Source organism: Lithobates pipiens, unplaced genomic scaffold, assembly GCF_037356315.1.
Source record: "Lithobates pipiens isolate NorthernLeopardFrog02 unplaced genomic scaffold, aLitPip1_a1.2 Scaffold_1, whole genome shotgun sequence".
Taxonomy (NCBI): domain Eukaryota; kingdom Metazoa; phylum Chordata; class Amphibia; order Anura; family Ranidae; genus Lithobates; species Lithobates pipiens.
The window spans coordinates 15,316,178-15,326,529 of NW_027507685.1; positions in this window are offsets into that span (position 1 = coordinate 15,316,178).

Here is a 10,352-nt window from a genome sequence, read left to right on the forward strand (position 1 = left end):
GGCGTATTTAGTCCGGCAAACAATCCGGCGGATAGTCCAGCGGACTTTCTACCGAACGGACTTGGCCACAGACGGACACACAGAAAGTCCGGCGTTTGCTAGCGCGATGACGTACAGCGCGTACGACGGAACTAGAAAAAGGAAGTTCAATAGCCAGTAGCCAATAGCTTCCTTTTTCGTACTTGCTTCTGAGCATGTGTCATTCTTAGTCCGCCGTACTAGCATACTGACGAACGTATTGTCCGCTGAAACCCAAGTCCGACGGGAAGATTGGAGTGCAAAAATACTTTCTAAGTCCACCGGACTTTACTCTGGAAAAGTCAGCTGAAGCCCTCACACGATCGAATTGTCAGCTGAAATGCGTTTCAGCGGACTAAGTACGTCGGACAATTCGCTCGTGTGTACGCGGCATAAGAAGGATGTTCATGTGGGGAGGAAAGAGACAATACAGTGTTGTGTGTTTTTTTTGTTTTTTGTTTTTTTTTACTTTTTTTCACTACAAACATGTTCTGCACTCAGGTTTGCTTGAAGCATGAATACATCAATGTGTATACATCTGTATAAGGTCAGTGGTCATAACTGTTAGTATATAAGAGAATATGAAACTCGCACACTAAATGTTGCACTTTTTATTTTATAATGTAGTGCAAGGAACGGTGAGGGTGAACTAAGTGCAGTAACCCATAGCAGCCAATCAGATAAAAGACTTTGGCTGGATACACACGCAGTGTGTTGCATTTTTCTCAAAATTTTTTACAATCTCAATTCTAAAAAAACCGGGACGCTGTGTAAAATCAACAAAACAACAATCAATGATTTGCAAATATCATAAATCCATAATTCACGATAGAAAATATAAAACCTATCAAAAACAAAAAATGGAGGAAATTTCCCTGTGGGGTTTTGAATTGCAACAAAGGAGCCATGTATTAGAAAAAAATTATTTATTATTTCCTCCATTTTTTGTATTTGTATCGGGGGTCGTGCAGCTACTTTAGCTCATTTTTATGTACTGCCTTCACATTTTTTAGAAAACATATCAAATATTTTAACTGAGAAAATGTTTCATTTTAGGAAAAAAATATGATCATTTTGAAACGCATCTCAAAAAAAAAGTTGGGACAGGGCTATGGTTACCACAGTGTAGCATCTCCTCTTAACAACACTCTGCATAGATAGTACGTATTTACAGAGTCTAAAAGAATAATTATTGATAATCAATAATGCTGACAGCTGAACTCATAATAATGCACACCAATATCAAACCACAAATAAAAAAGAAATAAATGTTGCGCTGTCATCAAATAGGTGCTTAAACAAACTCGTAAATGCTTCACATCATACAATTAAAAATAAAGTGCATATGGTGCCTCAGGATGGTAAATAAAGTAAAATGTATCCAATTGGTGTAATCCACATTCATAAAAATCTGGGCCGTCGTGCAAGGAAAATAAAATGCAAAAAATCCAGAAAAATTATAAAACATTGATAAAAGTCCCCAATACAGTATATTATTGAAAAATAGTGTTCAATAGGTGCACATCTTATTGTGATAGTGCTGTAGGTGATCACCCAATTGTGTTCCACTCATAAATGAGTCTCTTACTAGAAAGTATGACTTTATTAGGGTCTGACCTTGCTTTAGTGAGCACACCCCTCACTGTAGGTATGGAAAGTATCTCCCAGCAGGAAGGCCCATAAGGTGAGTAATTATGTATATAAAGGAAGAAAACCTCATTGTGCAAAGTTCATTCATATTAGTTATTTATTCAAAAAAGCATCTACTTACAAGACTGAAAAAGTCTTGTAAGTAGATGCCTTTTTTAACCACATGCCGACCGGCTCCTGTAGCTATATATCAGCAGAATGGCATGGCTGGGCACCGTACCCGTATGTTACTTTGAATTTCCCACCGCGCGTGCCTGCCGCGAGCTCCGTGACCGTGCCCGTGGGATTCGTGGACTCTATGTCCGCGGGGATACCCACCATCGTGTCACGGAGCTAAAGAACGGGGAGATGCTGATGTAAACACAGCATCTCCCTGTTCTGCCTAGTGCCAGTACACCGCTTGACTGCTGTCATCGGGAGCAGCGATCAGTGTCCTGCTATCGCTAGCCCATCCCCCAGACAGTTAGAAACATGCCCCAGGACACACTTAACCCCTCCCCGCCCCTTAGTGGTTAACCCCTTCACTGCCAGTGACATTTTTACAGTAATCAATGCAATTTTATACCATTGATCGCTGTATTAATGCCAATAGTCCCAAAAATGTGTCAAAATTGTCCGATGTGTCCTCCATAATGTCGCAGTCGCGATAAAATCCCCTATTTTGTAGGCGCTATAACTTTTTCGCAAACCAATCAATTAACGCTTACTGCGTTTTTTTTTTTTTTAACCAAAAATATGTCGAAGAATACATATCGGCCTAAACTGAGGAAAAAAAAATGTTTTTTTTATATATTTTTGGGGGATATTTATTATAGCAAAAAGTAAAAAATGCATTTTTTTCAAACTTGTCGCTTTTTTTTGTCTATAGTGCAAAAATTAAAAACCGCAGAGGTGATCAAATACCACCAAAAGAAAACTCTATTTTTGGGGAAAAAAAAGGACTTCAATTTTGTTTAGGTACAACATCGCACGACCGCGCAATTGTCAGTTAAAGCGATGCAGTGCCGAATCTCAAAAAAAAAGTGCTCTGGTCAGGAAGGGGGTAAATCCTCCCGGGGCTGAAATGGTTAATAAATGACTAATACAAATGGACATTGCACAATAAGGTTTTCATCCCTCTTTCTATACATCACGCCTCATATGATCTTGGCGTATTGATATTTGGCAGAATGATCTGGAGAGTGTGTCTAAGTGATTAATAACCTTATGGGCCTTCCTGCTGAGAGATACTTCCCATGCCTACAGTGAGGGTTGTGCCCACTAAAGCGAGGTCAGACCCTAATAAAGCCATGCTTTCTGGTAAGAGACTCATTTATTAATCTTGGAGTGGAGCGCGATTGGGTGATCACCTACAGCACTAGCTGAATAGGATATGCACATATTAAACCTTATTTTTCAATAATTGACTGTATTTGGGACTTTTATGGAATTTGAATACGTTTTGGAGATTTTTGCACTTTCATTTCCTTGCACGACGGCACAGATTTTTATGAATGTGGATTACACTAATTGGATGCATTTTACTTTATTTACTGGCCTGAGGCACTATATGCACTTTATTGATATTTAATGTCTTGCATTTATGAGTTTGTTTAAGCATTTATTTGATGACAGCCCAACAACACTCTGTAAATGTTTGGGAAGTGAGACCAGTTGCTGGAGTTTTTGGAGAGGAATGTTGTACCATTCTTGTTGATATAGGATTCTAACTGCTCAACAGTCCTGGGTCTTTGTTATATTTTTTTCTTTTTAAAACGTGCCAAATAGTTTCACTTGGTGAAAGGTCTGGACTGCAGGCAGGCCTGTTAAACACCCAGACTTTTCTACTACGAAGACATGCTGTTGTCCTAGATGTAGTCTGCAGTATAGCATTATCTTGCTGAATTATGCAAGGCCTTCTCTGAATGAGACATTGTCTGGATGCGAACATATGCTGCTATAAAAGCTGGATACATCTTTCAGCATTGATGGTGCCTTTCAACATGTGCAAGCTGCCCACTCCATATGCACTAATCACCCCCATAACATCAGAGATGCAAGCTTTTAAACTAATAACAAGTAATGCTGATAACAAGCCAGAGGATCCCTCTCTTCTTTAGTGTGGAGGATGCGGCACTCATGGTTTCCAACAAGAATGTCAAATTTTGATTTTTCTGACCACAGAACAATTTTCCACTTTGCAATAGACCATTTTAAATGAGCTTTGGCCCAGACAATATGGCTTTTTATTTGCATGATAAAACTTTAATTAGCATTTTTGGATGGCATGGCAATCTGTGTTCAGACAGGGATTTCTGAAGTATTTGTGAGCCCATACAGTGATACCCATCACAGAACCATTCCTGGTTTTTAATGCTGGTCTGGGGGATCCAGTATTGCGTTTCAGCCTTGTCTTTTGCGCGCACAGATTTCTCCAGATTCTCAGAATCTTTTGATGATGTGTACTGTAGATGAATATATATTTAAAGTCTTTGCAATTTTGCAGAAGGAACATTATTCTGAAATTGTTCAACAATTCTTAGATGCAGCTTTTCACAGATTTGGTGAACCTCTCTGCCCATCTTTACTTCTAATGACACTATGGGGTTGATTGTACTAAAACTGGAGAGTGCAAAATCTGGTCTAGCTCTGCATAGAAACCAATCAGCTTCCAGGTTTTATTGTTAAGCCTAATTGCAAACTGAATTTAGAAGCTGATTGGCTACCATGCAGAGCTGCACCAGAGTTTGCACTCCAGTTTTAGTAAATCAACCCTCTGACTCTTTAAAATGCTCTTCTTGTACCCAATCATGTTATTAACCTGTTGCAAAATGTTCCAGCTCTTCCTTGTTAGGCTGGGTTCACACTGCTGCGGTGTACGAGATCGGATGTGATTCACACCGCACTGCAGTGCAAATCACATGCGATCTCTGTGCGATGCGATTTCACATTCGCATTGCATCAGGCCCAAACTCGTACAGGACCCTTTTTTTGGTCCGCAGCAGAATCGGATCGCATGGGTGTTCCGATTCCTGTCCGAGTTTGCAGATCGCACTGAGATATGCAAACTGATTTGGAGGTGTCATTAACTTTTAACTGACACTCCCAGCAGTTGGCATAGAGCAGTGTGAACTGCCGCCGGGAGACATGCGATGCGGGAACCCGCAGTGGATTTGCAGCGTTCCCGCATCGCAGCAGTGTGAACCTAGCCTTAGTACCACTTACTTTGCCAGATTTTTGTTGCCAATATCCTACCTTTTTTGAGAAGTGTTGCTGCCATCAATTTCAATTTTCTTATTTCTGTCTTAAAATGGTAGATTCTCTCCGTTTTAAACATTTACTATGTTTTCTATTGTGAATAAAATATGGGGTTATGAGCTTTGCAAATCATTGCATTCTGTTTTTTATGTAGATTTTACACAGCTCCCGACTTTTTTGGGATTGTATTTTATTTTCCTTTATGTGCCCAGCAGCACATCTGTGTGTACAGGGCCTATTGGAAACAAATCTGGTTGTTGTGTTGGGCCTGTGTTAAACAAAGCAGGCCAATAGACGGGATGTGATTGGCTACTGTTTTCCTGTACAAGTACACATCAGTTTTGTGTCCGTTTCTGGAGAGGGGCAGTATTTGGGGAAAATTCCTGTATTTGGGAAGAAGGGAGTATTTTCACTATATAATTGCTTGTTATTTTTTTTTTATGTAATTATGATGGCTTTCAATAAATCTTCATTTGATTTTTTTTTTTTCTTTATCTTATACAACACTGACTAGAAACAACAGTTTAGTCATACCCTACAATGTAGTTCAACGCTTTTAGTGTAAAGCGAAACTGCGCTATTCAAACAAACCATCCTGTGAGCAGCAGCTCAAATCGTTATACTACGACACTCTAAACTCTATATAATAAGGAGCTACACTAAAAGCGCAGCTCCTTATTATATAGAGTTCAACACTTTTGCATCCTCTCCTATCCTTATATTTTAAATGAAGTTTATTTATTTTTTTTTATTTTTTTTGCACCATATACATTAGGTATTCATCTCACTACTTGCATATGGCTGCTTCTCCTACAAATTATCTGGGCTGTGTCCATTTCACACTGGCCATATAATACAGGGATCAGCTGTCCTCCAGCACTATGAAGATTAAGGGCAACAGCTCCCAATCAGGAAAATTGTGCCGCTCGTCTACTCTTCCCTGCATCCTTTTTTTTTTTTTTTTTTTTTTTAAATAAAGTATTTTTTTTATTTACAATTTACAACAAAACTCAAACACAGAACATTCCCACCAAACGACAGCAACAAAAAAGAAAAACTTGAACTTGTCTTACTACACTCTCATGATGCATGGAGTTCTGTGAATGGAGGAAGAGGATAAAATGAATGACTGCATCTCCTCTGCCCATTCACAGAACCTGCTGTTAAAGTGGTTGTAAACCCTTACAACACACTTTGACCTACAGGTAAGGCTTACCTGTAGGTCCAAGAAATATCTCCTAAACCTACACGGTTTAGGAGATATTTGCCGAAAGACAGTGCGGCACCCGTCAACGGCGATGCGCATGCACGGGAGTGAAGTCATCGCGGCTTCGCCGAATGACAGAGGCGGAGCGGCGAGACCCATCGAGAAGATGGATGCGCCGGACTACAGGGGACAGCGGTGACTTTGCTGGTTCCTGTTTCAGGTAAGTGACACATAATGGGCTACTATGCGATGCATAGTAGTCCATTATGCTTTACCTTTGCAGGGAATGAAAGAGGAAGTAAACCCATCAGGGTTTACTTCCTCTTTAACCTTCACAGTGCCAGAAGACAGATGCTCAGGACAGTATCTGGTGACTGTGAAGGGGGCACAACACAGAGAAATTTAAACAGAAGCAGCAACTTGCAGGTAATTGATTACAAATACCTTATCTGTATGGTGCTGTATCTCCAAAAAAAATAAAAAAAATGGTACATAAAACTTTAAACATCATTGTATATATTTAAAGATAAACGCAAATGGTTTTGTTCCCCCCCCCCCCCCCCCCCCCACACATAATAAAATGAATATCAACCTGGCTGGACTAAAATGTGGATGAGAATAATTACTTCACTTTGGCCATTTTTTTCTTCAATAAGCGGGTGCCGTCGTTTTATGAAGGTTTTACATACTGGAAACATAGTACTAAGACATGTCTTGCACCCAAGTAGAAACTTGCCTTGAAAGATTGAATGTGGGTGGTAATAGAAAGAAGGTTGCATTGCAGAGAACTCTGGAAGTAAGCCGCGATTGAATTTGTGAGGTGCTCTCTGGATCACAGGGAACTCAGATTGAAATTGTTTACGAGACAGCATTAGTACTGTATCTTGCTAAGCATGTTCACCTATTTCCTGGAATCCTTTAAATAATAGATGCAGGCCTTCTCGTTCTTAAAGTGTTCTGTTATAATTCCTTAACATTACATTGTGTAAATTAACATCTTGCAAATTATTCACAAGGAATCGAAGGTAAAAAAAAAAAAAAAAAAAAGCTAAAAGGTGTATGGCCAACATAAAGCTATACAAGCCTCCTTAATAATCTAGAACAAAATGCATGAAAATAGCAACTACAGATGGACCCCTTTTGTGGGAAATAGCACTAACTTTTAATGTGAGAGTGAAATGCAAAGCTTTCATGCATCAAACCCACTTGACTCTAAAACTTCACTTTAGATAAGTGCTTGGGATATGATGCAGAGGGTTAACTAATGGCAAATTCAAGGTGCTAACCAACTACAAAGATCTCCTAAATCATCTCTCCTCTCTGCTTTCACAAATACTTAAAGATACCCAAAGTCCCTGCACACTATGATGATAAAAGTGCTCAAAATTCCAATCACTTAAACAACATGTTTTGTCCAAAAAATAGAGCTTTGACAGGGGTAAAATTGTGTCATATAATAAAATTAAAAGAGTGTGCTGAATAGCCACTACATGCAATAATGGCTGCCACCATTTTTGGACGTCCATTTATATTTGTGCTTGAATTAGCGTAATGACGTCTCTATGTCTCATCCCTGCCTCAGCACCATTACTACTGACTATATGCCATATTATCATACAAAATGACCACTGACTGGAGGGAGACTACTTACCTTAAATAGCAAATTCACCTCTCATTCAAAAAAGGAGCTTTCCCATGTGGACACATATGATAAATATAAGTGTGTTGTAATGCATATTCAAATCAGCATTTGGGAGACGGGTCAGTTTATATAGTGAATCCTTCTCACAGTCAAAAAGGCGCCCCCATGTGGACATTTGCCATATACATCATAAACCAAGTACTCTACTACAGTCATTTTAGCCTCACCATAATTTGGTTTTTAATTATATATAGTTTAAAAAAAAACTGAAGTTTTAAGGCCAAGTAGGTTTGATGTGCAACATCACTCTTGCATTAAAGGTTAGTATCTAGCCTCATGCGTTTGGTTTAAGTAAGCATTGGAGAAACTATTTGGGAAGCATAAACAAACTGAAAATAAAGGTAATTTTATTTAAATGTGCTGACAGGCAGTGTATTTATGACTGCTATAAATGCATCCTCTTGTCTGTCAGCTATCATGTACACTGAGCATGCACAGCTAAGCGAACATTTACAGCCCGATTAAGACATTACCCACCTTGGGGGGGGGGGGGGGGGCTAAAATAAACATACAGTGATGTTAAAGGGGTTGTAAAGCTTTGTTTTTTTATTTTCTAAATAGGTTCCTTTAAGCTAGTGCATTGTTGGTTCACTTACTTTTTCCTTTGATTTCCCTTCTAAATTTTTTTTTTTGTCTGAATTTCTCACTTCCTGTTTCTCCTCAGTAAACTTCACACCATCATCCGAGCGGTGTTTAGTCAGCCAGAACAGCTTACTGAACAGCTTACTGAGGAGGAACAGGAAGTGAGAAATTCAGACAAAGAAAACAAAGAAAAAAAACATTTAGAAGGGAAATCGAAGGAAAAGTGAACCAACAATGCACTAGCTTAACCACTTCAATACAGGGCACTTAAACACCTTCCTGCCCAGACCAATTTTGAGCTTTCAGCGATGTCGCACTTTGAATGACAATTGCGCGGTCATGCTACACTGTATCCAAATGAAATTTTTATAATTTTTTCCCCACAAATCAAGCTTTCTTTTGGTGGTATTTGATCACCTTATTTTTTGCGCTACAAATAAAAAAATACTGAAAAATTTGAAAAAAAAAATTATTTTTTTATTTTTTTGTTTCAGTTTCAAAACTTTGTAAATAAGTAAGTTTTCTCCTTCATTGATGGGCACTGATGGGGCTACACTGATGGGCACCAATGATGTGGCACCAATGAAGTGGCACTGATGAGGTGGCATTGATGGACACTGATGGGCACTGATAGGCGGCACTAATCGGTGGCACTGATGGGCGACACGGATGGGCACTGATAGGTGGCACGGATTGGCATGGATGGGCGGCACAGATGGGCATGGATGGGCACTGATAGGCGGCACAGGTGGGCACTCATAGGCGGCATTGTATTAGGTTATACTGTACTAATGGATGCCAATCAGTGCCAAACAATAATGCATGCCAATCAGTGATGCCCATTGTGGGCACTGATTGGCATCCATTATGGGCACTGATTGGCATCCATTGTGGGCACTGACTGGCATCCCTGGTGGTCTAGGGAGGATTACCTTTTGCTGGGCATCCCTGGTGGTCTGGTGGCGTCCCTGGCTGTCCAGTGTGGGCATCCTTGGGGGGGCTGTGCTGATAATCGATCAGCACAGACCCCCCCACCCGTCAGAGGAGCAGCCGATCGGCTCTCCTCTACTCGCGTCTGACAGACGCGAGTGAGGAAAAGCCGATCACCGGCTCTTTCTATTTACACTGTGATCAGCCATGATAAGACACGGCTGATCACGTGGTAAAGAGTCTCCGTCGGAGACTCTTTACCGAGATCGTAGTTGCGGGGTGTCAGACTGCCACCCCGCAACAACGATCGCCGCAGCGGCTCGAAATCCTGATCACGTCATATGACGTCCGATCAGGATTATGCAACCACTTTGCCACCGTCAATTGCCTATAGGGCGGGCGGCAAGTGGTTAAAGGAACCTATTTAGAAAATAAAAAACTAACCTTTACAACCCCTTTAACTACCACTTTAATGCTTCCCATATAAACTTTTCCTGCATTTATGTGTACTTGTGTTTGCAAATGGTTATGTGCTTTTAGATGCATTTAGAGTATGTAATCTTCCTCTGGATGTACAGAATTCTATTTTCTCTAAACACAGCTGAACAATGCAAGTAGACACATGGGCTGATTTCACTAAAGGCAAATATACTGTGTACTTGCAAGCTTAGTAAATAAGGTAAACTTTTACAAAGAATACCCAATCACATGCAAGGGGGAAAAAAAAAACAGTATTTTTGCCTGCACAAGATTGGATGAAAGAGATCAGCAGCGTTTCTCATTTCAGAGCTCCCCCTCAGATCTAGCGATAATACACTTGAAGTGCACAGTATATTTGTCTTTAGTAAATGAACCTCACAGTGTGAATTATACTTTGTAAAATCATTATGTGCATTTATAAACATTCTATAAACACATGCATGTAATTGAGAGTGTGCATGAGGCCTATGGCTTCTGCCATAATCTGATAACTTTATAGGAGCTTTAACTGCTGATTATATCTCTAGGAACACATTTAACACAATA